This window comes from Rhinopithecus bieti, unplaced genomic scaffold, assembly GCF_001698545.2.
Source record: "Rhinopithecus bieti isolate Rb0 unplaced genomic scaffold, ASM169854v2 scaffold_5260, whole genome shotgun sequence".
NCBI lineage: Eukaryota > Metazoa > Chordata > Mammalia > Primates > Cercopithecidae > Rhinopithecus > Rhinopithecus bieti.
Window position 1 is genome coordinate 1,033,860 of NW_016805896.1, and position 26,778 is coordinate 1,060,637.

Here is a 26,778-nt window from a genome sequence, read left to right on the forward strand (position 1 = left end):
CATGTTCTCACTCATAGGTGGGAACTGAACAATGAGATCACTTGGTCTCGAGAAGGGGAACATCACACACCGGGGCTTCTCACGGGGAGGGGGGAGAGGGGAGGGATTGCATTGGGAGTTATTCCTGATGTAAATGACGAGTTGATGGGTGCTGACGAGTTGATGGGTGCAGCACACCAACATGGCACAAGTATACATATGTAACAAACCTGCACGTTATGCACATGTACCCTAGAACTTAAAGTATAATAAAAAAAAAGAAATATAATCTGATGGAAGAAGAATAGTGTGTGATTATAATCTTCTCTTTATTTGATGAACTATTTTCTATTAATATAGTTTGAAATCACATTAGAAAGTCTTTCTCCAATGATAGTAATATCTATTAAGTTCTCCAATATGTCTTTTACATGTTTGTGTACATATGTCCTACATATATTATAATTACATATGTAATCACAGTTTCTGCAGCCTGTACTCAGTTTAAAGTGCCAGTCTTCAGCTGGAATCTTATAATTTCACATTCTGCTTCTCAACATGGTATATGAATTTGAGAAAATATGGATATTTTAGAAAAAAAAATGAACCATACTTAATCGTTAAAATTATTATTTGCTTGTACAAAACAACAATTTGGTAGATGGTGACTCAGAAAGAAAGCTGAAATAATTTGGATATATATTGATTTGTATACTAAGTTATCTAATTTAATTGAGACAAAATGTTTACAAATGAGAAAACTGAGACACAGAGTAAAAACAACTTGACCTTGTTTATATCAATATTAAGCAGCAGGCCTAAGAATCAAATAAGTGAGTTATTTACTTACTCAAACTGCAAATGATTTGCAAAAATATTTTGTTTTCTCAATTTTATCTACCTTTACGAAACATATTAAGGTGAAATCTAATCAAATATGTATTCATTTCAAACAAGTATAAAATGTCATGGAACATTATAAATTATCAGATGAAAAATTGTCTGCTTCACATAGTATGATACTCAGAATTCCTGTAAGAATTTTTTTAAAATATCCAGCGTCATGGTTATGGAAATCTGTATTTATTTGCATCAGGTTAATTTTTATTTGGAAAGTATAACCATAATGCATGTTGTTTAATTTTATTTTCATTGCTAAGTTTGATGATACACAAAAGCTGCAATGCCTTCTATATGGGTAAGAGTTTTCTGCCAATAAATTCATATAATGCCAATAAACTAAAGAAGCATGTTTTATGTATTCATCTTGAAAACACGTCAGTTTTATGGAATTTTTAATGAGCACTCTTAATTTTAAAAGACTAGAACTTTATCAAAACTTAGATTTACCTCAACCAAAAGCCTTGTCTTGAAGCATCCTACCAAATTGCATATCACGTTGCTAAGAGAAAGGATCTATACACATTGGAATGCTCTTGGTGAAGCAAACTGAATTAATGCCTGGAAATATGTCTTGGAAATATCAAGTCACTTTCTGAGAAAGCAAACTGAATCAATGCCTCTGTAACAGGACATCATTTACTCTGGACTCACTGATATTTCTTTTAATATTCCGATGCAGATCCTGGAGGAATTGGCAGCTTATATTTCCCTTCTGCATACAACGAGATGAATCTGCTGCTGTTCTTTCAGTACAACCAGCTCATATGTGCATGCACCAAACATCAACAAAGAATTCTTATCCTATGAGCCCTTTTTGCAAGCTGTTAAGGCTGTTGGTATTTCAGATAGTGAAAAATGTCTATGCCAAGCCAGACTTTAACTGGAAAAATAATCTTGTTACTCTGCATAGATGGAACACCTGCAGTTTTTGGCAACATCTCTGAATATGCAATTTTAGGGAACAAAGATGTTCAACAGGCATCATTGTGACTCATTGGTTTCTATATCTGTGAAGATTGGCATCAGAGACTTTACCAACCATTCCCCCCAAAATATTTTCCACTACCCCTTTCCAACATGGTTTTCCACCATGGTTTTCCACAAAATCTTTTCCCCTTGTGAAAGTTGTCAATTTCATCAGTGACAGAGGTGTGCTGGGTCAGGTGCTGGGTCAGTTTGTGGGTCAGTGTGAGAGGCTGAGAACCTGTCTGTCCTATGGAGATGGGGAGGTGACAGGATGCAGGGTCACGTGTGATCCACACCTCCAAGCCATTGGCATTTGCTTCCCCCATAGGCTTCACTAGCAAGAGACAAATTCAAATATAAGATTATTAAGAATTTCAAGATGGCAGACACAGACAATGCCTGAATGCCACACAAGTGAGGTCTCCTGAGCATGAATCCCAGAGTGACTTCACTGGTCACAATCCCTAAAGCCAGGCCTGGGTGTGAGTTCTTCTGCCCAATCTATTGAATAATTAACTTTTCAAAAGCAAGTAATGTAATAAAATTTGAAGAAACTTTCCACTACATCAGTGGACATTGGCTTTCAGAGAATATGTTGCAAAGAGGTTGATTAGATTTTCTTTTCTTTTCTTTTTTATTATACTTTAAGTTCTGGGTTACTTATGCAGAACATAGGTATACACGTGCCATAGGTATACACGTGCCATGGTGGTTTGTTGCACTCATCAACCCATCACCTACATTAGGTATTTCTCCTAATGTTATCCCTCCCCTAGCCCCCTACTCCCTGCAGGCCCTGGTGTGTGATGTTCCCCTCCCTGTGTCGATATGTTCTCACTGTTCAATTCCCACTTATGAGTAAGAATATGTGGTGTTTGGTTTTCTGATCTTGTGATAGTTTGCTGAGAATGATGATTTCCAGCTTCATCCATGTCTCTGAAGAGGACATTAACTCGTCCTTTTTATAGCTACGTAGTATTCCATGGTATATATGTGCCACATTTTCTTAATCCAGTCTAGAGATTGATTAAATTTTCAACATCTTTTTTGAGAAAAAATGATTACCTCTTTTGTCAGCTAAGGGTTAGTTTGCCTATACATAACAGAAAAAAATTACAGTGCCTTATTAAGATAGAAGTTTATATTTTCCTCTTAAAGGAGTTTGGGGCTGTTGACAATTCAGGGAAGTATGGTATCTTCAATAGGGATCTCAGATTCTGTTTTACTGCCTTAGACCATGCTTTCTATCTTCAAAGTTACCTCTTGACCCAATATAGTTGCCTCATGCTTCGTGTCTGAGTTGCATAAATTGCATCTTCTAAAAAGAATGAAAGACAAATGAAAAAAAAAAAATCTGCCACCGTTTTGGGGCAGCTTTCATGAATGTTCCACAAAACATATACTCTTATATGTTATCAGCCAGAATTTAGTTATATGACCATATCCAGACATGAAGGAGATTGGAAAATCTAATCTGAATTATATGAAATAATGTATCTAGAAAAATAATTAAGTATATGTTACCAAGAATAAGAGGAAAAATTGAAATTTTATTAAAACTTCTTCCACATTAGCTCAGAAAAACTTAGTTGGGTATTTCTTCTTAGCTTGGCTTAATTGATGGATATTCTTATGAAATGAATATGGGAATGATTTTCATTCAAGGTGCTGCAGTATTTGTTATGATTATTTAAAAAAGTATGAGCAAGACCAGCTACATTATTTGTGGGACCTTCTGCAGTGTGAAAATATAAAGCTCCTTGTTTAAAGAGCAAGAAAAATGCTCTTTTGTTTTATTCTGTGGTCTCTTTCTTGATGTGTCACAGTGTTTTCAATTTGCTGTTTAGTGTTATCGATCTTTCTGGGGTGAGACAGGAACTCCCGTGCCCGGATCCCTGCCCTGCAATCCCATGTAACCTTCCCAGAGCCCATATTCCAGCCTCTTCTGGGAGAAGAGTGGCTGCAGTTGCTGGATCAGTGTGAGAGTGAGAGGCTGAGAACCTGCCTGTCCTAGGGAGATGGGAGGTGGCAGGATGCAGGACCACATGTGATCCACAGCTCCAGGCCCTTGGCATTTACTCCGTTGTCCCATAGGCTTCACTAGCTAAGACCAATTCAAATATAAAATTATTAAGAATGTCAAGATGGCAGGCACAGACAATGCCCAAATGCCACACAAGTGAGGTCTCCTTCTGAGCATGAATCCCTGAGTGACATCACTGGTCACAATCCCTAAAGCCAGGCCTGGGTATGAGTTCTTCTACCCAATCTATTAATCTAAATGACCAAGTCGGAAATGGATAACAATACTAACATTTTTAGGCTGGACTTCCCAGAAACAGACTCTTACATGAATGTTCCTGTGAAAGTGATTCATTAGGAAGTCTTCCAAGAAAAGCAGGACAGGAGAATGGAGGAGTGGCGCAGGAAGTAAAGGAACCCAAGTGAGAATCTAAAAGTTCTCACGGAAACTTTTTTGTCTCAAATGCTCAGGAGATGTCTTGAGCCAGTGTAGGTCACACTTTTGAGTTGTCCTTATCAGACAGCAGGAGTGCTGGAATATTTTTGTACCTCCACACCTTTCAGTGTTAAGGAATGACCCCTGAGGACATAAATTCCTGGGCACTTTCTGTTCTCACAGTGGCACACAGAGAAAGTGAGCCTGGGCAGCCTGGAGGGAGTCTTTTGACAAACAGATGTAGGTGCTGGTTATGGGAGACAGAGCACACAGAGCCAGCGCATCACTGCACTAGAAAACGGTAAAGGGAACTAGGAGAATGTGACCCAAGCGCCAATTAATGTGTACAGTAACTGTCCAAAGCTAAAGGACTCCTGCAGGCTACAGTAGGACTTTTTTCTCCTGCAAATATTTATAGACACTTACAAACATTGCAAAGCTCTTTGAAAGTTATTTCTGCAAGGTGGATATTTGCACCTTTCCCTAGTGACAAAGATGAACAGCATCACTAAAACAGACTTGACTAAAGAAGAACAAATTGATCTAAACAAAAAGCAGTGATCTAACAAAGATCTTCAAGATCTCAGGTACTTCTTTTTATGAGACACACCTGGCAAAATTGATAATGAGGATATAAAATAAAGAGGATGAAAAGTATTGTGTGCATATATGTGTAAGCATTTTACTGTAGAGCAACTATTAATTTAATCAAGCAATGGTCCCCAGAGGACCTTTACTCTGAGATCTGTATTCCTTTTCCTAATCCATGCTACTTAATATATTTTAAGTCAAAAAGAGAAATGTTTTAATTGAAAGGTTGATATAAATATGCTTTTATTTATGATGGCTATTCTTTTTACTTTATTTATCCATATAATAGGTATTTAGTTAGCAGCTAGTCCCTATTTTCAGGGAGAGAAAGGCTCAGTCAGGACATCCTTGATTGTCCAATCCAAAGAGATTTCCCTATTCCTAATTTTTTTTCTTTTCTTTTTTTTTTTTTGAGACAGGATCTCACTCTTATCCAGGCTAGAGTGCAGTGGCGCAACCTTGGCTCACTGCAACCTCTGCCCTCTGGGTTCAAGCAATCCTCCCACCTCAGCCTCCAGAGTAGCTGGGATCATAGACGTGTGCCACCATGCCCAGTTAATTTTTGTATTTTTGGTACAGATGGGGTTTCAGCATGTTGCTCTGGCTGGCCCTGAAGTCCTGGACTCAAGCGATCCACTACCTCAGTTTCCCAAAGTGCTGGGATTACAGGCATGAGCCACCTCACCTGGTCCCCATCCCTAATTTCTTTATTACATTATTCATGCTTATAACCATCGTTGTTGTTTTCACTGATGTACTGTATCTTTTTCATTTCTTTGCTTAGTTATTTATTCTTTTACCCCTGCTTACATATCCACCAACAGATTAAATAGATAATTGAATTAGATAACACGAAAACCACTTGCCACTTTCATATTGCATGACAGTGTAAATAATAATTTTCTGACAATTAGAACTGTTTCAGATCAATATAGTCTTCTTCAGAACATTATGAATTCTTTATTGCTGCCCTTTTTCAAACAGACTCTGGATAATGGTTTGTTTTGTATGTTGAAGAAATGATTCCTGCATTAGAAAAGGAGGTTGAATGAAATGTCCTTAAAAAATCAGTTTTATCTTTGGGAATGTAAAAAAAAAAAAATAGTAAAACAAGAAAGAGAAATATGAAATAAAGAAGGTTGATGAGGTACTTGTACTGTTTCTATATGGGCTGAAATAGGGCTAATTCGGGTTAATGGAAGAAGCCTGTGGAAAGCACAGTAAAAGCTGTACTACACCGGGAGATTGATTATACTTTAACCTTCTCAATCATAAGCAAATGTTGCCCAGCCAAGCATCACTGTTACCTTCATGTGTGTTAGCATCACAAGCTGTATGAGGGCTTTTTCTATGTTTAAACATGGCGTCTTAGAATGAGAAATATTAGACTCCTAATTTTCTTTCTCAATTCCTATGTTTAGGGTTGACACATATGAAATGACATTGTAGGTCAAAAATGCTCAAATATCAATGATTTCATGTAGTTTAAAACCATGAGAAATGGTCACTGGTAACTTTTTTAAAACTTCAGGATACCTAATTTTTATGCATTAAAATAAGCTTTTCTCAAGCAGTTTTAAAAGAGTTTTCACTGTACTATGTGTGTTATAAATCACAAAATGTTCTCTAAATTAATATGCTCCCTCAATAACTACATATTTTGAAGAATTTAATATTCTTTGATTATTAAAAAAACTTGAGTTGTTGACTGTCAAATCAGGCTTAATTATATATTCTTTTGAAGAAACTCTAAAAGTAGAAAAAATGAAGAAATTATATGAGACAGTTACTGAAAGAAAATAAGCCATCTGGATGTAAACACCATGTTTTGGTAGGATAGTTCTATGTTGAGTTGAACTCTTTCATAGTTCTACTCTAAGATAATCGAGGTATAAATACCTCGATTCTAAGTCTCCTAATTACTTTTTAGCCATGATTAGTATCACTGTGATTTCTAATCCTGGTGTCAGGAAGTGGCATCAGTCTTGAGCTTTTACCTGACTTTTAAGGACTTTATCATTTATGAGACAGCTGGTGAATGAGCTCAAATTGCATCAGTTCTTCTTCTCTGTTCCATGGGGGTGATGTAGAGCAACACAGGTGGGTGCTGTGCAAACAGTATGCCTGTGTCAGAGCCAAGTAGCCTTGAGCTTAGAAAATCCTTAGTTTTATAGGGGACTTCTAACAAAACTATGCTTTCTTTACCCAGGAGGAAGGCCTTTTTTTTTTTTTTTTTTTTTGAGACGAAGTCACTCTGTCACCCAGGCAGGAGTACAGTGCCACAGTCTTGGCTCACTGCAACCTCAGCCTCCCGGGTTCAAGTGATTCTCCTGCCTCATCCTCCCGAGTAGGTGGGATTACAGGCACCTGCCACCACGCTCAGCTAATTTTTGTATTTTTAGTAGAGATGCTGTTTTACCATGTTGGCCAAGCTGGTCTCGAACTACTGACCTCAGATGATCTGCCCACCTCAGCCTCGCAATGTGCTGGGATTACGGGATTACAGGCACCCGCCACCACGCCCAGCTAATTTTTGTATTTTTAGTAGAGATGTTGTTTTACCATGTTGGCCAGGCTGGTCTCGAACTACTGACCTCAGATGATCTGCCCACCTCAGCCTCGCAAAGTGCTGGGATTACAGGCGTGAGCCACCACGCCCAGCCACATTATCTTTATTATTCTGATTTGAGAGGCATAATCTCTAACTTCCAGGCTGTTTGCTCTGCAAATATATATATTTTTAAAATACAAAAAAAAAAAATCTTCCACAAGATGTGTAGAAATGTCTCAGAATTGTCTCAGAATGTTGGTACTTTTTTTTTTTTTTTTTTGTAGAAATAAGATAGCAAATATTGTCATTTGACTTTTGCTGTTTATTGTTTGGAAGTCAGATAGATAGAGGAATATATTCAGTGTCTGAAATCTCCTTGTAGCAATATTCATTTTAGGTAACTACAAATGAAAATTCTTTTGCATTTTGAGGGGGCTGTGTGGGAGCAAGTATAAATGATGTCCTCTAAAGTATAGAATTCTAAAATTCTCCATTATTTTAAAGGAATCGAGTTAAATCTCTATAAATTCTGTTCTAACTCTAAATACTTCTGTAGTGCCAATGCATTGTCTTCTTCCTTTCCTTCGTACATAACAGAATCACATGGTGATTAAGTATCTGGACGATGGAATCAATTAGACCTAGGATAAATTCTGTATGTACCTTCTGCAAGTCGTAGACACCTCTTAAAGTAAGGAAAAAATATTAATACCTATCTCATCAAATTGTAAGATTTAACAGTGTCTAGTAGATTGTTACATGCAAAATGTTACCTGTTACTATAAGAATACAAATTTGGAAAAGATAGAAAAGCAGCATAAATAGGATTCTTCCACCAGGTACAAATCACAGTCACTATTTTGGTTTATTTGCTACATGAACATATAAATACACACACAGAGACACACACAAATCATATTGTATATAATGTATTCTAAAGTGTTCCCCTTTAAAAGTACGTTATGTGCATTTATCAGGTTGGCTAAATATTCTATAAAAACATGCATTTCAGTGGCTATGCATTATTACATCATGTAGACATATTATAATTCTACTAACAGATATTTAGTCTGTTTCCATACATAAATTTGCATATATTTTCTATAAACCTTTGAGACGAACACCATTATATATAAGATAAAAATCTGGGAATTCAATTGGAAGGTTAAAGGGAGGTATGCAAAATCTTTTATGAAAGCAGCTATAAGATAATGAGATTTAACGTATTTGAGAAAAAGAAGATGAAAAAATTTACTCTCCCAATTAATTTTAGAAAGAAATTTTGAATGGATTTTTGATATTGATTGAAATATTCTGGTGGGAAAATAACTGAGAACAAAAGTTCCAAGGAAATTGGAAGTTTTTAAAACAATTTTGTGACACAATCAGAGCAAGATACTAAACCAGATAAATTGAGATTTGCAAATTTTTTAAGAGTAATAGGCAAAATCACTAAGGTGGAAATGAGATAAGAAAAAATGAAGTAAAAAAGAAAATAAAACTTTAATGGTCCATAAACATAATGATAATATATGTCAAGAGAAAATTGGAGATATAGTAATTTTTTAAAATCATGCAAGTTAGTTGTGTACTGTGTTGTTTCTGAAATAATGTTAAAACACAAACACATACTGAGGACAAACTATCTATCCAGGGCATAGTGACTAGATATGCAACAAAAGTCTGCCCATTAATTAACTTCTCTGATCCCTTATGTCATTATTTTTAAAAAATAAACCTCTGGCTGCCTCTCAGCTCTTGTAATTTTATGGAAGATGCTCAAAAATGTAGCTGGCAGGTAATATAAACATTGTGATTTAGATAAATTTTGGTTTTGAATTTAAACTCTTTCTAAAGTTACCATCCATCATCTGTTAGAATATCTGCTATTCATTTTAGCTTTTTTCTATGTAAATTATTTTATATAAAATATTCTTAAATTTTAATTTTGTAAGGTGCAGTAATGTACTTTATGGGTTAGATTAGAGTTATTAACAATATTGCACATTAAAATATATGAAATTAAGCTCTGAATTCAAAAGGAGAGTCAGCCTAGTAGATTTAAGCCTTTTCCTGTTTGCCCCAGGAATACTCGCCAGTGGCACTTGTAGCTGCAGAGTTTACCCCGAGAAAACGTTGCCACAAAATATCTTGCTTTTATTTTTGTTTTTGTATCACTCTAGTATATCAACTTTGGAAACAAAGACATTATTCTTTTTATAGCATTCTCTTTTTAATAGTGGTATTTCCGTTTACAAAATATAGTAATTCCCAGTCGCTGAAAATGTCCAATTCTAGAAAACGTCACATGTGGTATTAACATTGTTCTCAAGCAGTTGTTGGCTGCTCGATTCATTTGATGAATTCATTGATGATTCATTTGATGAATCTGATTTTTCTAAAATGGACAATTCTGATGATTCAGATAATTCTGATGTTCTGTTTATAAATAACTCGAATGATAGTTTTTATGTTTTATTTTCACATTGAAAATGAGTCTGATTTGCTTCAGCCTCGAAGAGCCTGTTTACATAAAATTAAATGAGTGATGTAGTGAGCTACGCTTTGTTTTCTAAACTAGAAAAAATGATTAAAGTGTAAAACAATAATAAAAATACTGATTTGTTTAAGCTGATTAAAAAATATCTATTTATAAAATCACAATTGAAAAGTAATATATTGTTCACATGATAAGGGAATATGATATCCAATAGAAAATTAGGAACTATTTTACTTACAATTTAATTTTATTATTAACATGTTATATATATATGTGTTGAGATTTTGTTTTGTTTTGCCTTTTGCTTTAAATTTTTTAACAGAAAAAGTAAAATATATTAATCACCATAAACTTCTGAGAGAATTTTGAATATGCTAATGCTGCTTTTTGGGAAAAATGTTGGTTACATAGAAGGATAAAATAATATTTCTCATGGAGCTACAAATCAAAATTGGGAAATGCAGAAAAGAAATGAGAAAATATAATTACAAATACAAGATATTAATTATTTACCCACAAAAAATTGCATAATATGAACATAAGTTTATCAAACTAGAAATTTCTTTAAGCCTACATGCTAGAGTCATTTTACTGTGGATTTAGGCTGAACCTTGAAGGATGGATATGATCTTATTTAGCAGAAATAACACACAAGGGTCTTTCTTGAGAACTTAAGACAAAACTAATAGTGGTGAAAGAACATATGTTTTGTTTTCTAAACATATTTTGTTTAGAAAACAAAAAAAGTGAGAACACATTAGATATCTATATGGTCAAATATGGGAGGAGGTGGAAAAACCTGCAAAATTAAGTTGGGATGCATTACAGGAGGTCAGTGCATTGGTTTTCTATTGCTATTAAATTACCACAAATTTAATAGATTAAACAACACCCATCTACAATCCACAGATCAGTGGGTCAGAATTCCACATGGATTTGGCTGATTTCTCTGCTCCTAAGTTTCCTGAGACTTAAATCAAGATGTTGGCTGGTCTGGGCTCTTATCTGAGGCCTGGAGGAAAGTACACTCCTAGGTCCCTTTAAATGATTGCAGGGATTCTCATTTCCATGTGATCGTAGGACTGAAGTGTCTTTTTTCTTGCTGCTTGTCAGTTGAAGTCATTCCCAGATTTCAGAAGCATTGCCTGAGCTAGGAATTCTTTTCTATGGATGTTACTGGGATTAGGAGCAGAATGATCAAACTAGTGTTTTAGAAAAATGTATTTAGATATATCCTTAGCAGATTTTCTTTATTTTAAACATATGTATTTATACATAATAACACTTATACAAGCTTACATTTTCTTGAGGAATGTCCATTTATTTGGTATGTCAAGTTTGTGGCAGTGATCTTTGTCCTATGGTTTAAACACTAACATTCATTTTTTAGCCTTTTTGTTGAAAGATTAATCTATCTTTAATACGCATTTCTCAACTCTCCACTACGTTGTTCCTTTCTCTTAAACAGATTTGAAAGTAATCCTTTGTCCATGAAACTTCTCCTCTGAGTTCTTATCCAATAACTTGCTGCTTTCCTTCACCTTGTCTTAGGTGATCATATTTCTACAATTGCTTTCACTAAACCTCATCCTAATTATGTAATTAGACTTTCTTCTCATTTATAGAATGCAGTGATGTCCTGAAAATAATGTTCTTTATGTTTATTCAAGTATTTTAGGACTGATGTATTTGTGTTTTGATTAATATTTCTTATCTTAGATTAAAAACTCATTACAGGGCAAGGAATAAGCTATAATTTCAAGTATAGAGAAAAGACAGATTAAGCATTTAATGAGTTATTAAGAGTAAAACCGATGATGATTATTACATTCACATTGATCATTTAAGAATATACCAATAATTAGTGTCAGATAATACTGTAAAATAATGGTTATTGGAATAGTTTTCATTTTTATCAATTCATCAAAAGCTGGAAGTATGCACCTATTATGTATTAGAGACAATACTTCATGAGTCTTTTGTGTTTCTGCTCATATTGTGAGAAGAAACTTTTGTTCTGGAGTATCTGTTTAAGAATATGTATAGAGCAAAAGACTTGGAAGATAGAAATAGTGTCTCCCTCTGGGAAAAAAAGGCAGATTTGTTGACAGTCCAATAGGATAAAGGTAATATGTCCCTCTTGGGCAAAGACCCTTTACCAAACATTTGATATTAAGCTTGACGTTCCTCTCCTAATGCAACCCACTGCATGCCCAGCTGTCACCTGTCTCATATTGCTTTGCTCTATGGAAACTGGGGCTTTAATTTAGAAATTAGAAAATTGAAGTAAGAAAATGATCCTACTCGGGCTACTCTTATTGCTAAGAGTAAGAAACTTTCTTTTGCTTCTGATTTAGGAATCTTGTGTCTTCTGCCAGCTTCCATGAAGTGACAGCAGGCTAGCTTATTTGCTTGAGAACAGGGTAAAATCTCAGATCTTCCGCAGTTCTTGACATCATATTTTTAGGTATCTTGCTATATATAAAAACTGAAATAAATTATATCCTTGTCCTCATGTAGCTATTAAATAGTTAAAGGAATTTTGAGATCCATTTGTTTGAGGTGAGAATGCCAGAAGAAAATCAGGAGGAGGAAGTGTATTACATGACCAGTTTGTTTTTTCTATTAGAACAGTATATTTTGCTATTTTTTTCACTAAGCCAGAATAATTTCATGACTATATTGCTGTGATTTCTCCAATAAACAAACAAACAAAAACCTAAGCTAAACTAAACCTGAAGCACATAGTCCTTAAAATTTAGTTTAAAACTGTTTTATTTATTTATTTATTTATTTATTTATTTTAAGATGGAGTCTCACTCTGTCACCCAGGCTGGAGTGCAGTGTCACAATCTTGGCTCACTGCAACCACCACTTCCCAGGTTCAAGCGATTCTCCTGCCTCAGCCTCCCAAGTAGGTGGGATTACAGGCAACTGCCACCATGCCCAGCTAATTTTTGTATTTTTGGTAGAGACAGGGTTTCACCATTTTGGCCAGGCTGGTCTCAAACTCCTGGCCTTGAGTGAGCCTGAGTGCAAGTGCAAGTGTTACAGGCGTGAGCTACCATGCCTGGCCATAAAATGTTCATTTAAAATGAATGAAATTTATACTCATTTAGAAAGTTTAAAATTTTTAGAGGGCCCTTTTTTATTGTTACTTATTTTTTGTTTTTTGTTTGAGATTTTAGAAATATCTTAATTTTTTTAGTTATTGTGCCATAGTATTGATTTTTTCTTCTAGTGTATAGTTGTATGACTTTTAATATAGCCAACCAGAACTACATTAGTTTCATTGTCCCCAAAACTCTTAGAAGGTTCTTACTCTAATCTTTATTGTTCTGAGTTACTGGAAATATAATCTTTCTTATGTTTACTGAGCCTTAGAGTCTCAGTTACATCACCTGTCTGCTTCTAGCAGATGACACCATGGTAGTTATTTTAGAACTGGGGGACAGAAATAATGTCTATATATATAGAAATATAGAGAGAGTCTATAGTGTCCATATATAGTGTCCTTATGTAGAGAATCTATAGTGCCTATAGACTAGAGAGTCTATAGTGTCCACACATGTATATAAACACTGTAGACTCACTATAGTGTCATGATAGGATGACTTGAGAAAGAGAGAGATAGAAAGCAAGTACTGAGGTTCTTAGGATTAATTCCAGTCATTCACCACCTGCTCCCTCAAAGTCAAACTTCTCCTCTCCTGGAATGATTTATTTTAATTATGATATTGATATGGTTTGGATTTGTGTACACACCCAAATCTCATGTCAAATTGGAAGAAAGGCCTGGTAGGAGGTGATTGGATCATGGGGCAGATTTCCCCTTTGCTCTCGTGATAATGGGTGAGTTCTCGCAAGATATGGTTGTTTAAAAGTTTGTGGCACTTCCCCCTTCGCGCGTGCTCTCTCTCTCTCTCCTGCCACCATGTGAGGACATGCTATCTTCCTCTTTGTTCTGCCATGATTTGTAAGGCCTCCTAATTATGCTTCCTGTTAAGCCTGTGGAACTGTGAGTCAAACCCATTTTTATAATAAACTACCGAGTCCCAGGTACCGAGTCTTCAGAGCAGTGTGAGAACAGACTAATACATAAAATTGGTACTATGTGTGGGGCACAGGTATAAAGATACCTGAAAATGTGAAAGCAACTTTGCAACTGGGTAACAGGCAGAGTTTGAAACAGGTTGGAGGGCTCAGATGAATACAGAAATATGTGGGAAGGTTTGCAACTTCCTGGAGAGTTGTTGAATGTTTCTGAGCAAAATACTGATAGTGATATGGACAATGAAGTGCAGGCTGAGGTGGTCTCAGATGGAGAGGAGCAACTTATTGGGAACTGGAGTAAAGGTGACTCTTGCTATGCTTTAGCAAAGAGACTGGCTCCTGCCCTAGAAATCTGTGAAACTTTGAACTCAAGAGAGATGATTTAGGGCATCTGGTGGAAGATATTTCTAAGGAGCAAAGTATTCAAAATGGGACCTGGATGTTTCTAAAAGTCTATGCTTATATGCATGGAGAAATAAATGATCTGAAATTGGAACTTATATTCAAAAGGGAAGGGGAGCATAAAAGTTTGGAAAATTTGTGGCCTGACCATGTGGTAGAAAAGAAAAACCCATTTTCTGGGGAGAAATTCAAATTGGCTATAGAAATTTGCATAAGTGACAAAGACCTACATGTTAATAGCCAAGACAATGGGGAAAACATCTCCAGGGAATTCAAGGACCTTCACAGCAGCCCCTCCCATCACAGATTTAGAGACCTAGGAAGGAAAAATGGTTTATGGACTAGGCCGAGGGCCCAGCTGCTCTGTTCAGCCTCAGGACATGTTGTCCTGCTTTGTTACAGCTCCTCCAGCTCCAGTTGTGGCTAAAAGTGGTAAAGGTACAGCTCAGGCCATTTCTTCAGAAATGCAAGTCCCAAGCCTTGGCAGCTTCCATGTGGTATTGGGCCTGCAAGTGCACATAAGGCAAGAGTTTAGGTTTTGGAACCTCCACTTAGATTTCAGAGGATGTATGGAAATGCCCGGATGTCCAGGTAGAAGTCTGCTGCAGGGATGGAACCCTCATGGAGAATCTTTACTGTGGCAGCATGGAGGGCAAACATGGTGTTGGAACCCCCAACAGAGTCCCTACTGGGGCACTGTCTGCTCAAGCTTTGAGAAGAGGGCCATCATCCTCCACACCCCAGAAAGGTAGATCCATTGACAGCTTGCACCATGTGCCTGGAAAAGCACTGACACTCAAGGCCAGCCCATGAAAGCAGCCACAGGGACTGTACCTTACAGAGCTATGGGAGCAAAGCTGATCAAGACCTTAGGAGCCCCCTCTTTGCATTGGCATGCCCTGGATGTGAGAAACAGAGTCAAAGGAAATTGTTTTGGAACTTTAATATTGAATGACTGCCCTGCTGGGTTTTGGACTTGCAGGGGACCTGTAACCCTCTCTTTTGGACAATTTCTCCCATTTGAAATGGGAGTATTCACCCAATGCCTGTACCCCCATTGTATCTTGGAAGTAACTAACTAGTTTTTGATTTTACATGTTTATAGGTAGAAGAGAATTACCTTGTCTTGACTTTGGACTTGGAACTTTTGAGTTAATGCTGAAATGAATTAAGACTGGGGGACTGTTGACAAGTGTAATTGTATTTTGCAATGTGAGGAAGACATGAGATTTTGGAGGGGTCAGGGGTAGAATATATGGTTTGAATTTGTGTCCCCTCCTAAATCTCATGTTGAATTGGAGAAGGGGCTTAGTGGGAGGTGATTGGATCATAGCGGGGATTTTCCCCATGCTCTTCTCATGATAGTAAGTGCATTCTCATGAGATCTGTTTGTTTAAAACTTTGTGGCACCTCCCCTCTTTGCTGTCTCTCCCTTTTGCTGCCATGAGAAGGTGCTTTCTTTCCCTTTCCCTTGCACCATGACTATGTTTCTTGAGGTCTCCTAATTATGCTTCCTGTTAAGCCTATGGAACTGTGAGTCAGTTAAACCTCTTTTTTCATAAATTACTCAGTGTCAAGTAGTTCTTTATACCAGTGTGAGAACAGATTAATACAGAAATGAATCCCTACTTGTTCAACCTGGAGAGACTCAAGCTGGAGAGGTAGAGTGGTCTCATTCTTGGATCCTGGCCCAGGATGAGCAGCTTCTGAGGACAAAAGATAGAAGACAATGGTAAACATATTCAGGCTTTTAGAAAATAATATTAATAAAGAGAAATAAATTGAATATTTTTGGCAATGGCATTTTGTAACAGTATTGGCATTTCTTGGGACCTGGGGCAGTAAGTGACATTATAACTCATGTGAATAGGGAAAAGCGAGTGTCCTTTTCCAAGTCTGGATTGATCATTTAAATAAGGGATCGTTTTTCCCCTAAAATACTCATGGGAATTTTAAGAAATGAGATTACTTAGTGTTCTATGATAGCTACAAAGATAAAAGCAAATGAAAGATTATAAGCATACCATGCATCTTTAGATCAATGCTTCTCAAGCACCCTACATCAGAATCATAAGAAGGTTTTCTGCAAACAGATTTCTAGGCCTTACCTGCAGAGTTTCTGATTGGGCATATCTATGGTGGGGCACAACAGTTAGCACTTATAATTATTTTCCCATTGATGTTGATGCTACTGGTGCTAGAACCACACATTAAGAACTACAACTCTAACTAATTGGGAGAATGGAAGCTAACACGCATTTAAATATTTTTATCTAAAATATAATGGTTTTTGTTATAAGATATGTACTGATTTGGCTCTGTAATTAATGTCTTCATCCTCTCAACAAATAATTGCTCAGGGCACATCATCACCAAGGAATCACTAGGTTAGTATTTTGGGTAGATCAATTAATGAGGAAGGCATGAATCTTATCCACAAAGAGCTTCTAGGCTGTTTGAGATAGGACAGTGATTTCTGAAAGAAATGCTAATGCCATAATAGAACGTCTAAATATAGTGCTATGGTGGTTGAAAGAGGGAGATATTTCTGATAGAAACTGATAGGGTATGGAAGTTCTGGTGAGTAGGATAGGCCTCTCAGCTCCATAGCTAAATATTCTTGTTGACCTATAAAAAATATTTTGTTTGTTCATACCATGCAATTCTTGGTCTGCTTAAGTGACAAATATCTAGATATGTTTGCCATATACTGAGAGGTGGGGTTGGTTGGCTTCAGTTTCATAATGCAGTATGTGGTAACAGTTTTGTTATATTATGATTCCATTAAAACTGCCTTTATAATTACATATAAGAATTTAAATTGAGTGTATTATCCGAGAGCTAGTAAAGTTACACACATTCAGGAAAGGTAGTAGTGAACATACATTTCACTAAAATATGCACACAGTTTTAGCTCAGTAGCTTTTCAGCATAAAACACGGGATTTATATTAGATTAAACAATTCAGAATTTCATGGTATATTCTATAATCTGTAGCTTAGAAAATGGCCAACCTTATTTTCTAAATTTGATTTTTATACTGGAAGCTCTCCAAGCACAAAATAAAGATACTCTTTTAAATACAGAAACAAAGTAAGTAACAACAAACATTTGCTGGTGTTGAACAAAATTTTATTTTGAGTATTAAGGAGGAAACAGGAAAACATTGCCATGTATATATTTAGTGCAAAATCTAAAGCTATGTTTATGTTTAAAATATATTTATCCTGCATGCCTTGCAAAATCTACTTATTAACCATCAACACACATTCATTTCCTTTCAGAAGCCTTATTTTTTAATTCAAAATTCAAAAACCACTTTAACTTTTTAAATTCCTAATATATTTTAAAAATATTTTATATCTATGATTTTGTATACCATTTATAAATAAATTAAACTATACAAGGTATTACCTGTTATATTTACATATACAAGCATATATAAGTATATGTAGCTTTTTATTAATTAAATTTATATATAAATGCTTGTATATAGGCAAATATAATAATTTAAGTAGTAAGTAATAAGAACCTAAGTATAGAGTATTTTACTTGTAGATAATATTTATACCATACTTATTTATAGATATATGTACTTATAGGATATTGTTCCTATATACAACAAGTGTAATATAATTTACATATACTTGTATATAATATATACATATTACATATAGTAAAATATATATAGATTATTTTAAATATATATCATATATATAGTTATATTTTAATAAAAGTATATAAAATATTTTTAAAAAATTACCTTTATATGAATAAAATACTTGTATATATGTGTATATATCATATATATTTTATATGTATTATATATATAATCATGATGAATTTGTATATATGAAATTATATTATATACATAAATTATAGTGTATATTATATATACAAGCATATGTAGTTTTATATATACATAAAATTCATGAGGTGAAATTTATTTTATCCAAGATGAATATGCAATTTCTTGTACTATTTAAGTTGTTGTTTCTGTAAGTGTGAAATGTTATAAGGTAGGAACTGATGTTTATAAGTACTCAGCATGGTAAAAATCTACCTATTCAAACGATCTCCAGTAAAGACCACTTTCATTTTCTGAAACCACGTCAAGAATTCTCAAAGTATTCATGTATTATTTCATAAAACTCTATTGTCAAGCAACATTGTACTACAATAGAAAGTTGACATGTCTATGCTTTTTTTTTTTTTAATCTGTATGTGGAGAGATACAATGTCTTAAGAAAAGATTATGTTTTCTAGTGAATAATGGATGAAATTTCATACCTCAGAGTGCCTTCTCTTCACAGTTCTTCCTCATAATGCAACTTCCAGTGAACAGGTCCCATGGACAGTATAAATTGGAAAGGGTGAGACATTTTGTTCTTAACTGTAATTGCATGAGCCCTGTGGCAGTGGTGGTAATAGCACATAGAAAGGATTCCTTGAATTAAGGACACCAGCAATTTTCACTTAATTTTGTTGCATAGGTTTTTACTGTTACATGGAAAATGCAATTTCAACCCAAGTTCTTTCTGTGTAACTTTATTGGTGTGTCAAAATCAATATATGTTGCTACTCTGAGGCAAGCAGTTCCATAAGGAGAGTCAAGTTCTACACCAAGCCTGTGGTTCCTATTATTGTTTTGAAACATCTTTAAAACTGGATTAGTAAATGTTACTGAATGTGGAATTTTAAAAGTGAAACAAATATACAGAGCTTTTTTCATTTCTCCAAATTAGGAACTAGGTACTAATGGATTGTTTTACTCCCTAATCTATTACACACGTGGGTGCATGTATTTGTTCTACATGTTCAAATTTCATATTTTAGAAGTTTATATTGACCACACTCTTGAAAATATGCATCAAATTAATGCGTTTTCTTTAAGTGTTTATCTTATTCAGCTTTATGGTCTCCTGTCATCACATTGTATTTTCCTTTTATTTTATATTTGATTATTCATTGTCAATTATGTAAATTATTGAGGGGGTTCCACTTGAAACCTTATAATGGAAGATAATAAATTTGGTAATAAAAGTAAGGTTTAATAATCTCAGATCATAAGAAATTATTTGTAACATAAAATCAACTATGGTATTAATAAATGTACCACTTATAAATTAGCACATAGTTCTCTAGACATAGGATGGAGCTGACACAGTGGATATAAGACAGACATAAAGAGGTCAGTTGGAGTTTGCCAAATACAGTCAGTCCACACTCAAAGTTTACAAGGGATAGACTATATTCTATTGGTCTTAGAAGAATAAAAGGACCATGGACCACCCATGGGATATACACCTGTAGCCTATAGAGCACCTGCACAAATTTTAATAAGGTAGTTCATGAGGTTAGATTTGTATTTATATTTTATTTTTTAATTAAGCTTTTAGTTTAAGATAATTGTGAATTTGCATGCAGTTGTAAGAAAAGGTACAGAGTGATCCAGTATACTCTTTACCCAGCTTCCTCTAATGGTAACATATTGCAAACTATAGTACCGTATCACAACCATGATATTGACATTGATAGCATCAAGACACAGAACATTTGCATCACAACAAAGCTCCCTCATGGTGCAGTTTCATGGCCACACCCATTTCTTTCCCACCACCATCCCCCCCTTAAACCCTGACAATAACTCATTTTTCTCCACTTCAGGAATTTCATAACTTCAAGAACATTATATAAATGGAATCATGCAATATGTAACTTTTGGGGATTGGCTTTTGTTCACATAGTGTAGTCCTATGAAGAGTCATTAAAGTTGTTGCAAGTATCGGTTATTGTCATCACATCACATCAAGGGTACATATTATCAACATGACATATCACTATTGATGTTGACCTTGATCATCTGGCTGGAGATAGTGTTTTTCAGACTCCTCCAATGTAAAGTACCCATTTACATACTGTACTCATTGGATTGAAGTCACCATGCACAGCCCACACTTAAAGAGTGGTGTATAATGCTCCATCTCTTTGAGGGTGGAGTTTCTGCAAAAATTACTTAGAATTTTCCTGCATGAGAGATTTGATCATCTTCCTCATTTATTAGTTTGATTAATCATTTATTTATATGAGTATGAATTTATGGAAATTTATTTTATCTATGGCTGCTGGTAAAGAGATCCAAAATAGTAGTTGGAAGGTGACTAAAATATATTGCTTATCAGTTCACTTTTTCATTTTTGTAATATATTCATACTTCTTAACATTAACTATAATTGTAATCAGAGATTGATTTTCATCACTTTTTGTCTCTAATTACATCTACTTCCTTGATGACCTAAGCTAGTGGCATGACTTTAAATATCACCTATATGCCAACATCTCCAAATTTTCATCTCCAGCCCAACCCCCCTTCTGAATTCAGACTTGCATATCCAACAGCCTACCGAGCATCTCTGCTTGAATAATCAATAGACATCATAAATTCAACATGTCTTTTCCACCCTCAGAACTGCTCAACCTGTACTCTTCACTATCTTAGATGAACATATCATCTGTCCAGTTGTTCAAGTCCCAAATCATAGAATGATGTTTTGCTCTTTTCTCATTCCCCTGATATTAAATTTATCATGAAATCCTGTTGTCTGTATCTTTAAATATATCCAAAATCTAATCACTTATAATCAACTTATTGCTGATACTCTGGTCTGAGATATCTGTTTACTAGAGATAAAAATACTGAGTCATTTGGTATGCATATATTCACCATTAGATAATGACTTTTTTTTTTCAAAATTACATTGCCCCCACCACAGAAATGTATGAATGTTTTCCTTGTTCCATATTCTCACCAACAGCCTTTTAAATTCTAGCCCTTTTATTGAGTATGTGGTGGTATGACATTGAGATTTTAATTTGTGTTCTCTGATCACAGAGGTGGAACATTTTTTATCTCTTTACCATTAGTCTAGCTTTTTCATGAATTATCTGTAATTGCATCACATGTTGAGAATTATTAAATAAAAATAAATATATTGTATTTTCTTTTATCTTTTAAACAACACTTGAAAATACAACAAAGCAAATTGTGTGCATTTTCATTCTTGCAGACCTTGAATTTTATTACAAGTAAAACATCAATTTTGTATTCCACATTTTTATATTTCACATATTTTCAGACAGCATTTGAATCACTAGAGGATAATTCTATAGGTTAGTTTTACAGCTTCCCAACTCAATTACAGTAATCGCTTTTCTTTATCTGTTTGTATCATAAAACATAGATCCTCCTAGCAGCTTGCTTCAGTTATTCAATCTCTATCTCCAATTGTAATACAGAAAAAGATGTCAATAAGCCATTGGTTTCTGATAAATTGTTTAGAAACCATAATTAAAGGGGATTACTTATGGGTGAGGTAGATGTCTACACTCCCAGAACTTCATTACTGTTAAATCAAACTAAAACGTATAGCATTTCACACACCCATTTTTAGCAACTCCTTTTTTGTTAATCAAAAAAAATTTTTTTTTTTTGAGACGGAATCTCACTCTGTCACCCAGGCTGGAGTGCAGTGGCACAGTCTTGACTCGCCACAACCCCTGCCTCCCATGTTCAATCAATTATCCTGCCTCAGCCTCCTGAGTAGCTGGGACTACAGGTGTACAACACTATGCCTGGCTAATTTTTTTTTTTTATTTTTTTATTTTTATTTTTTATTTATTTTTTTTTTAGTTTTAGTTTTAATATAGACGAGGTTTCACCATATTGGCCAGGCTGGTCTAGAACTCCTGACCTCAGGTGTTCCACCCTCCTCGACCTCCCAAAGTGTGAGCCACTGCACCCGGTCAAAATACTATTAATTAGATATGGTTTAAGTTTGTTTTTAATCCATGTAAAGTTTACTTGGAACCAGGAAATCTACTATGTTTGATTTCAGTACCCTCATTAAAAAGCATTTATTTTTTTGCCTGTGTCATTGGTTCTATTTTTTGTTTCTGATTTTGTTTTTGTATTCTTTATCTCTGGTAGTTTACGTACATGAAAATACAAATATTTTCTTCTCTAAAAGGTTTAAGCATGAGTTTCTAATCAATGAAAAAGAAGAGAGACAATATACTATATAAGGAATATGTATATACTTTACACTGAAAAGTGTACGTAGTTTTTTTTTTCCTAAAAGCTATAAGAAGTTGTTGATTCACTGAGATAATCCAAAGAACTTGCTTTTTTATTTCATAATTAGGGTTTGGGTAGTGACTGTGATTCTTTCAAACCTATAGAGAACCCCTAAAATTTTATTTATGAAAACATAACTAATCTACAGAGGAATTACAGATTTAATTCATGATTACCTGGTTGTCACTGAATTATTTTGTTACTATGGGTATACAGTAATGTTATATGTTTCTGAAGACATTTAGAACAACATTGGAAAAGCTTTTAAACATATGATTTCACTAAGATATATAAAACTCTTTGATTAGACATAAAATGTTATGTGTTCAAGTAATATATAAAAATTATATAAGTAAATTTTCATTGATCAAAATATTAATTAAAATATGAAAATATGTCCACATGTTTAAAAGTAATGGATATTAGTGGCATTTTCTCTTTGATATCTCCTTTATAATGTGATACATTACATGTGTCTAGCAGTGTATTTGTGGAAGTCAATTTATAACACGTATTTTCTTAAATTCTCTGGATTTGAGAGCAAGAGACCTGTAGGGGAATCCCAGCTTTATTGTCTATCATCTGAGAAACTTCATAAAAGTAAAATTTCGTCTGATTTTAGCATCCTTTCTGTAACACCGGGCTAATGACAGAGTCACTTAGAGAAGTAAAAAATACTACATGCAAAATGCTTGGTAAAGTAAAATTAAGAAAACACATATTGGGCTATGCCATTTTCTTTTTTAAAATAAAGGTTTTGTGTTACATGATATTTACTATAACGAACTGTTATTTCCAAAATCTAAATAATAAAGCTATTGTCAGGTAATCATTATATGTATATGTGTGTATATTATTTGCTCAGGTAATCATTTGTATATTATTTGCTCATCTTTTGAGTGAAAATAGTGACAATACAGGTTGAACATCCCTAATCAAAATTTGAAATCATAAATGCTCCAATACAGTTGCATGTATCTTTTGACATAATGATTTATTTTCCTTTGAGTACATACCTAGTAGTGGGATTGCTGGGTTGAATGATAGTTACATTTTAGTTCTTTGAGCAATCTCCATACTGTTTTCCATAGAGACTGTACTAATATACATTCCCACCAACTACATGTAAGCATTCCCTTTCCTCAGAGGCCTTGCCGATTGGCCCCAGCGTGTGTTGTTCCCCTCCCTGTGTCCAGGTGTTTTCATTGTTCAACTTCCACTTATGAGTGAGAACATGTGGTGTTTGGTTTTCTGTTCCCATGTTAGTTTCCTGAGGATGATGGCTTCCAGCTTCATCCATGTCCCTGCAAAGCACATGATCTGATTCCTTTTGTGGCTGTGTGGCTGCACAGTATTCCATGGTGTGTGTGTGTGTGTGTGTGTGTGTGTGTGTGTATCACATTTTCTTTATCCGGCATATCATTGATGGGCATTTGGGTTGGTTCCATGCCTTTGCTATTGTGAATAGTGCTGCAGAAAACATATGCATGCATGTATCTTGATAATAGAATGATTTATATTCCTTTGGGTATATACCCAGTAATGAGATCACTGGGTCAAATGGTATTTCTGGTTCTAGATCCTTAGGAAATCATCACACTGTCTTCCACAATGGTTGAACTAACTTACATTCCCACCAACAATGTAAAAGTGTTACTATTTCTCCACAGCCTCGCCAGCATCTGTTGTCTTTTGACTTTTAATAATTGCCATTATGAATGGCATGAGATGGTATCTCATTGTGGTTTTGATTTGCATTTCTCTGATGATCAGTGATGTTGAGCTTTTTTTCATATGTTTGTTGGCTGCATAAATGTATCATTTTGAGAAGTGCCTGTTCATATACTTTGCCTACATTTTGATGGGATTGTTTGTTTTTTGTGTGTGTAAATTTCTTTAAGTTCCTTGTAAATTCTGGATGTTAAACCTTTGTCAGATGGATAGATTGCAAAATTTTCTCCCATTCCGTAGGTAGTCTGTTAGGTCTGATGATAGTTTCTTTTGCTGTGCAGAAGCTCTTTAGTTTAATTAGATCCCATTTGTCAGTTTTGGCTTTTGTTGCAAAAAAAAAAATTGCTTTACGTGATTTCCTCATAAAAGCTTTGCCCATGCCTATGTCTTGAATGGTATTGCCTAGGTTTTCTTCTAGCGTTTTATGGTTTTGGGTTTTATATTTAAGTCTTTAATCCATCTTGGGTTAATTTTGTATAAAGTATAAGGAAGGGGTCCAGTTCCAGTTTTCTGCATATGACTAGCCAGTTTTCCCAGCACCTTTTTTTTTTTTTTTTTTNGTGATTCTTTCAAACCTATAGAGAACCCCTAAAATTTTATTTATGAAAAACATAACTAATCTACAGAGGAATTACAGATTTAATTCATGATTACCTGGTTGTCACTGAATTATTTTGTTACTATGGGTATACAGTAATGTTATATGTTTCTGAAGACATTTAGAACAACATTGGAAAAGCTTTTAAACATATGATTTCACTAAGATATATAAAACTCTTTGATTAGACATAAAATGTTATGTGTTCAAGTAATATATAAAAATTATATAAGTAAATTTTCATTGATCAAAAATATTAATTAAAATATGAAAATATGTCCACATGTTTAAAAGTAATGGATATTAGTGGCATTTTCTCTTTGATATCTCCTTTATAATGTGATACATTACATGTGTCTAGCAGTGTATTTGTGGAAGTCAATTTATAACACGTATTTTTCTTAAATTCTCTGGATTTGAGAGCAAGAGACCTGTAGGGGAATCCCAGCTTTATTGTCTATCATCTGAGAAACTTCATAAAAGTAAAAATTTCGTCTGATTTTTAGCATCCTTTCTGTAACACCGGGCTAATGACAGAGTCACTTAGAGAAGTAAAAAATACTACATGCAAAATGCTTGGTAAAGTAAAATTAAGAAAACACATATTGGGCTATGCCATTTTTCTTTTTTAAAATAAAGGTTTTTGTGTTACATGATATTTACTATAACGAACTGTTATTTCCAAAATCTAAATAATAAAGCTATTGTCAGGTAATCATTATATGTATATGTGTGTATATTATTTGCTCAGGTAATCATTTGTATATTATTTGCTCATCTTTTGAGTGAAAATAGTGACAATACAGGTTGAACATCCCTAATCAAAATTTGAAATCATAAATGCTCCAATACAGTTGCATGTATCTTTTTGACATAATGATTTATTTTCCTTTGAGTACATACCTAGTAGTGGGATTGCTGGGTTGAATGATAGTTACATTTTTAGTTCTTTGAGCAATCTCCATACTGTTTTCCATAGAGACTGTACTAATATACATTCCCACCAACTACATGTAAGCATTCCCTTTCCTCAGAGGCCTTGCCGATTGGCCCCAGCGTGTGTTGTTCCCCTCCCTGTGTCCAGGTGTTTTCATTGTTCAACTTCCACTTATGAGTGAGAACATGTGGTGTTTGGTTTTCTGTTCCCATGTTAGTTTCCTGAGGATGATGGCTTCCAGCTTCATCCATGTCCCTGCAAAGCACATGATCTGATTCCTTTTTGTGGCTGTGTGGCTGCACAGTATTCCATGGTGTGTGTGTGTGTGTGTGTGTGTGTGTGTGTGTATCACATTTTCTTTATCCGGCATATCATTGATGGGCATTTGGGTTGGTTCCATGCCTTTGCTATTGTGAATAGTGCTGCAGAAAACATATGCATGCATGTATCTTGATAATAGAATGATTTATATTCCTTTGGGTATATACCCAGTAATGAGATCACTGGGTCAAATGGTATTTCTGGTTCTAGATCCTTAGGAAATCATCACACTGTCTTCCACAATGGTTGAACTAACTTACATTCCCACCAACAATGTAAAAGTGTTACTATTTCTCCACAGCCTCGCCAGCATCTGTTGTCTTTTGACTTTTTAATAATTGCCATTATGAATGGCATGAGATGGTATCTCATTGTGGTTTTGATTTGCATTTCTCTGATGATCAGTGATGTTGAGCTTTTTTTCATATGTTTGTTGGCTGCATAAATGTATCATTTTGAGAAGTGCCTGTTCATATACTTTGCCTACATTTTGATGGGATTGTTTGTTTTTTGTGTGTGTAAATTTCTTTAAGTTCCTTGTAAATTCTGGATGTTAAACCTTTGTCAGATGGATAGATTGCAAAAATTTTCTCCCATTCCGTAGGTAGTCTGTTAGGTCTGATGATAGTTTCTTTTGCTGTGCAGAAGCTCTTT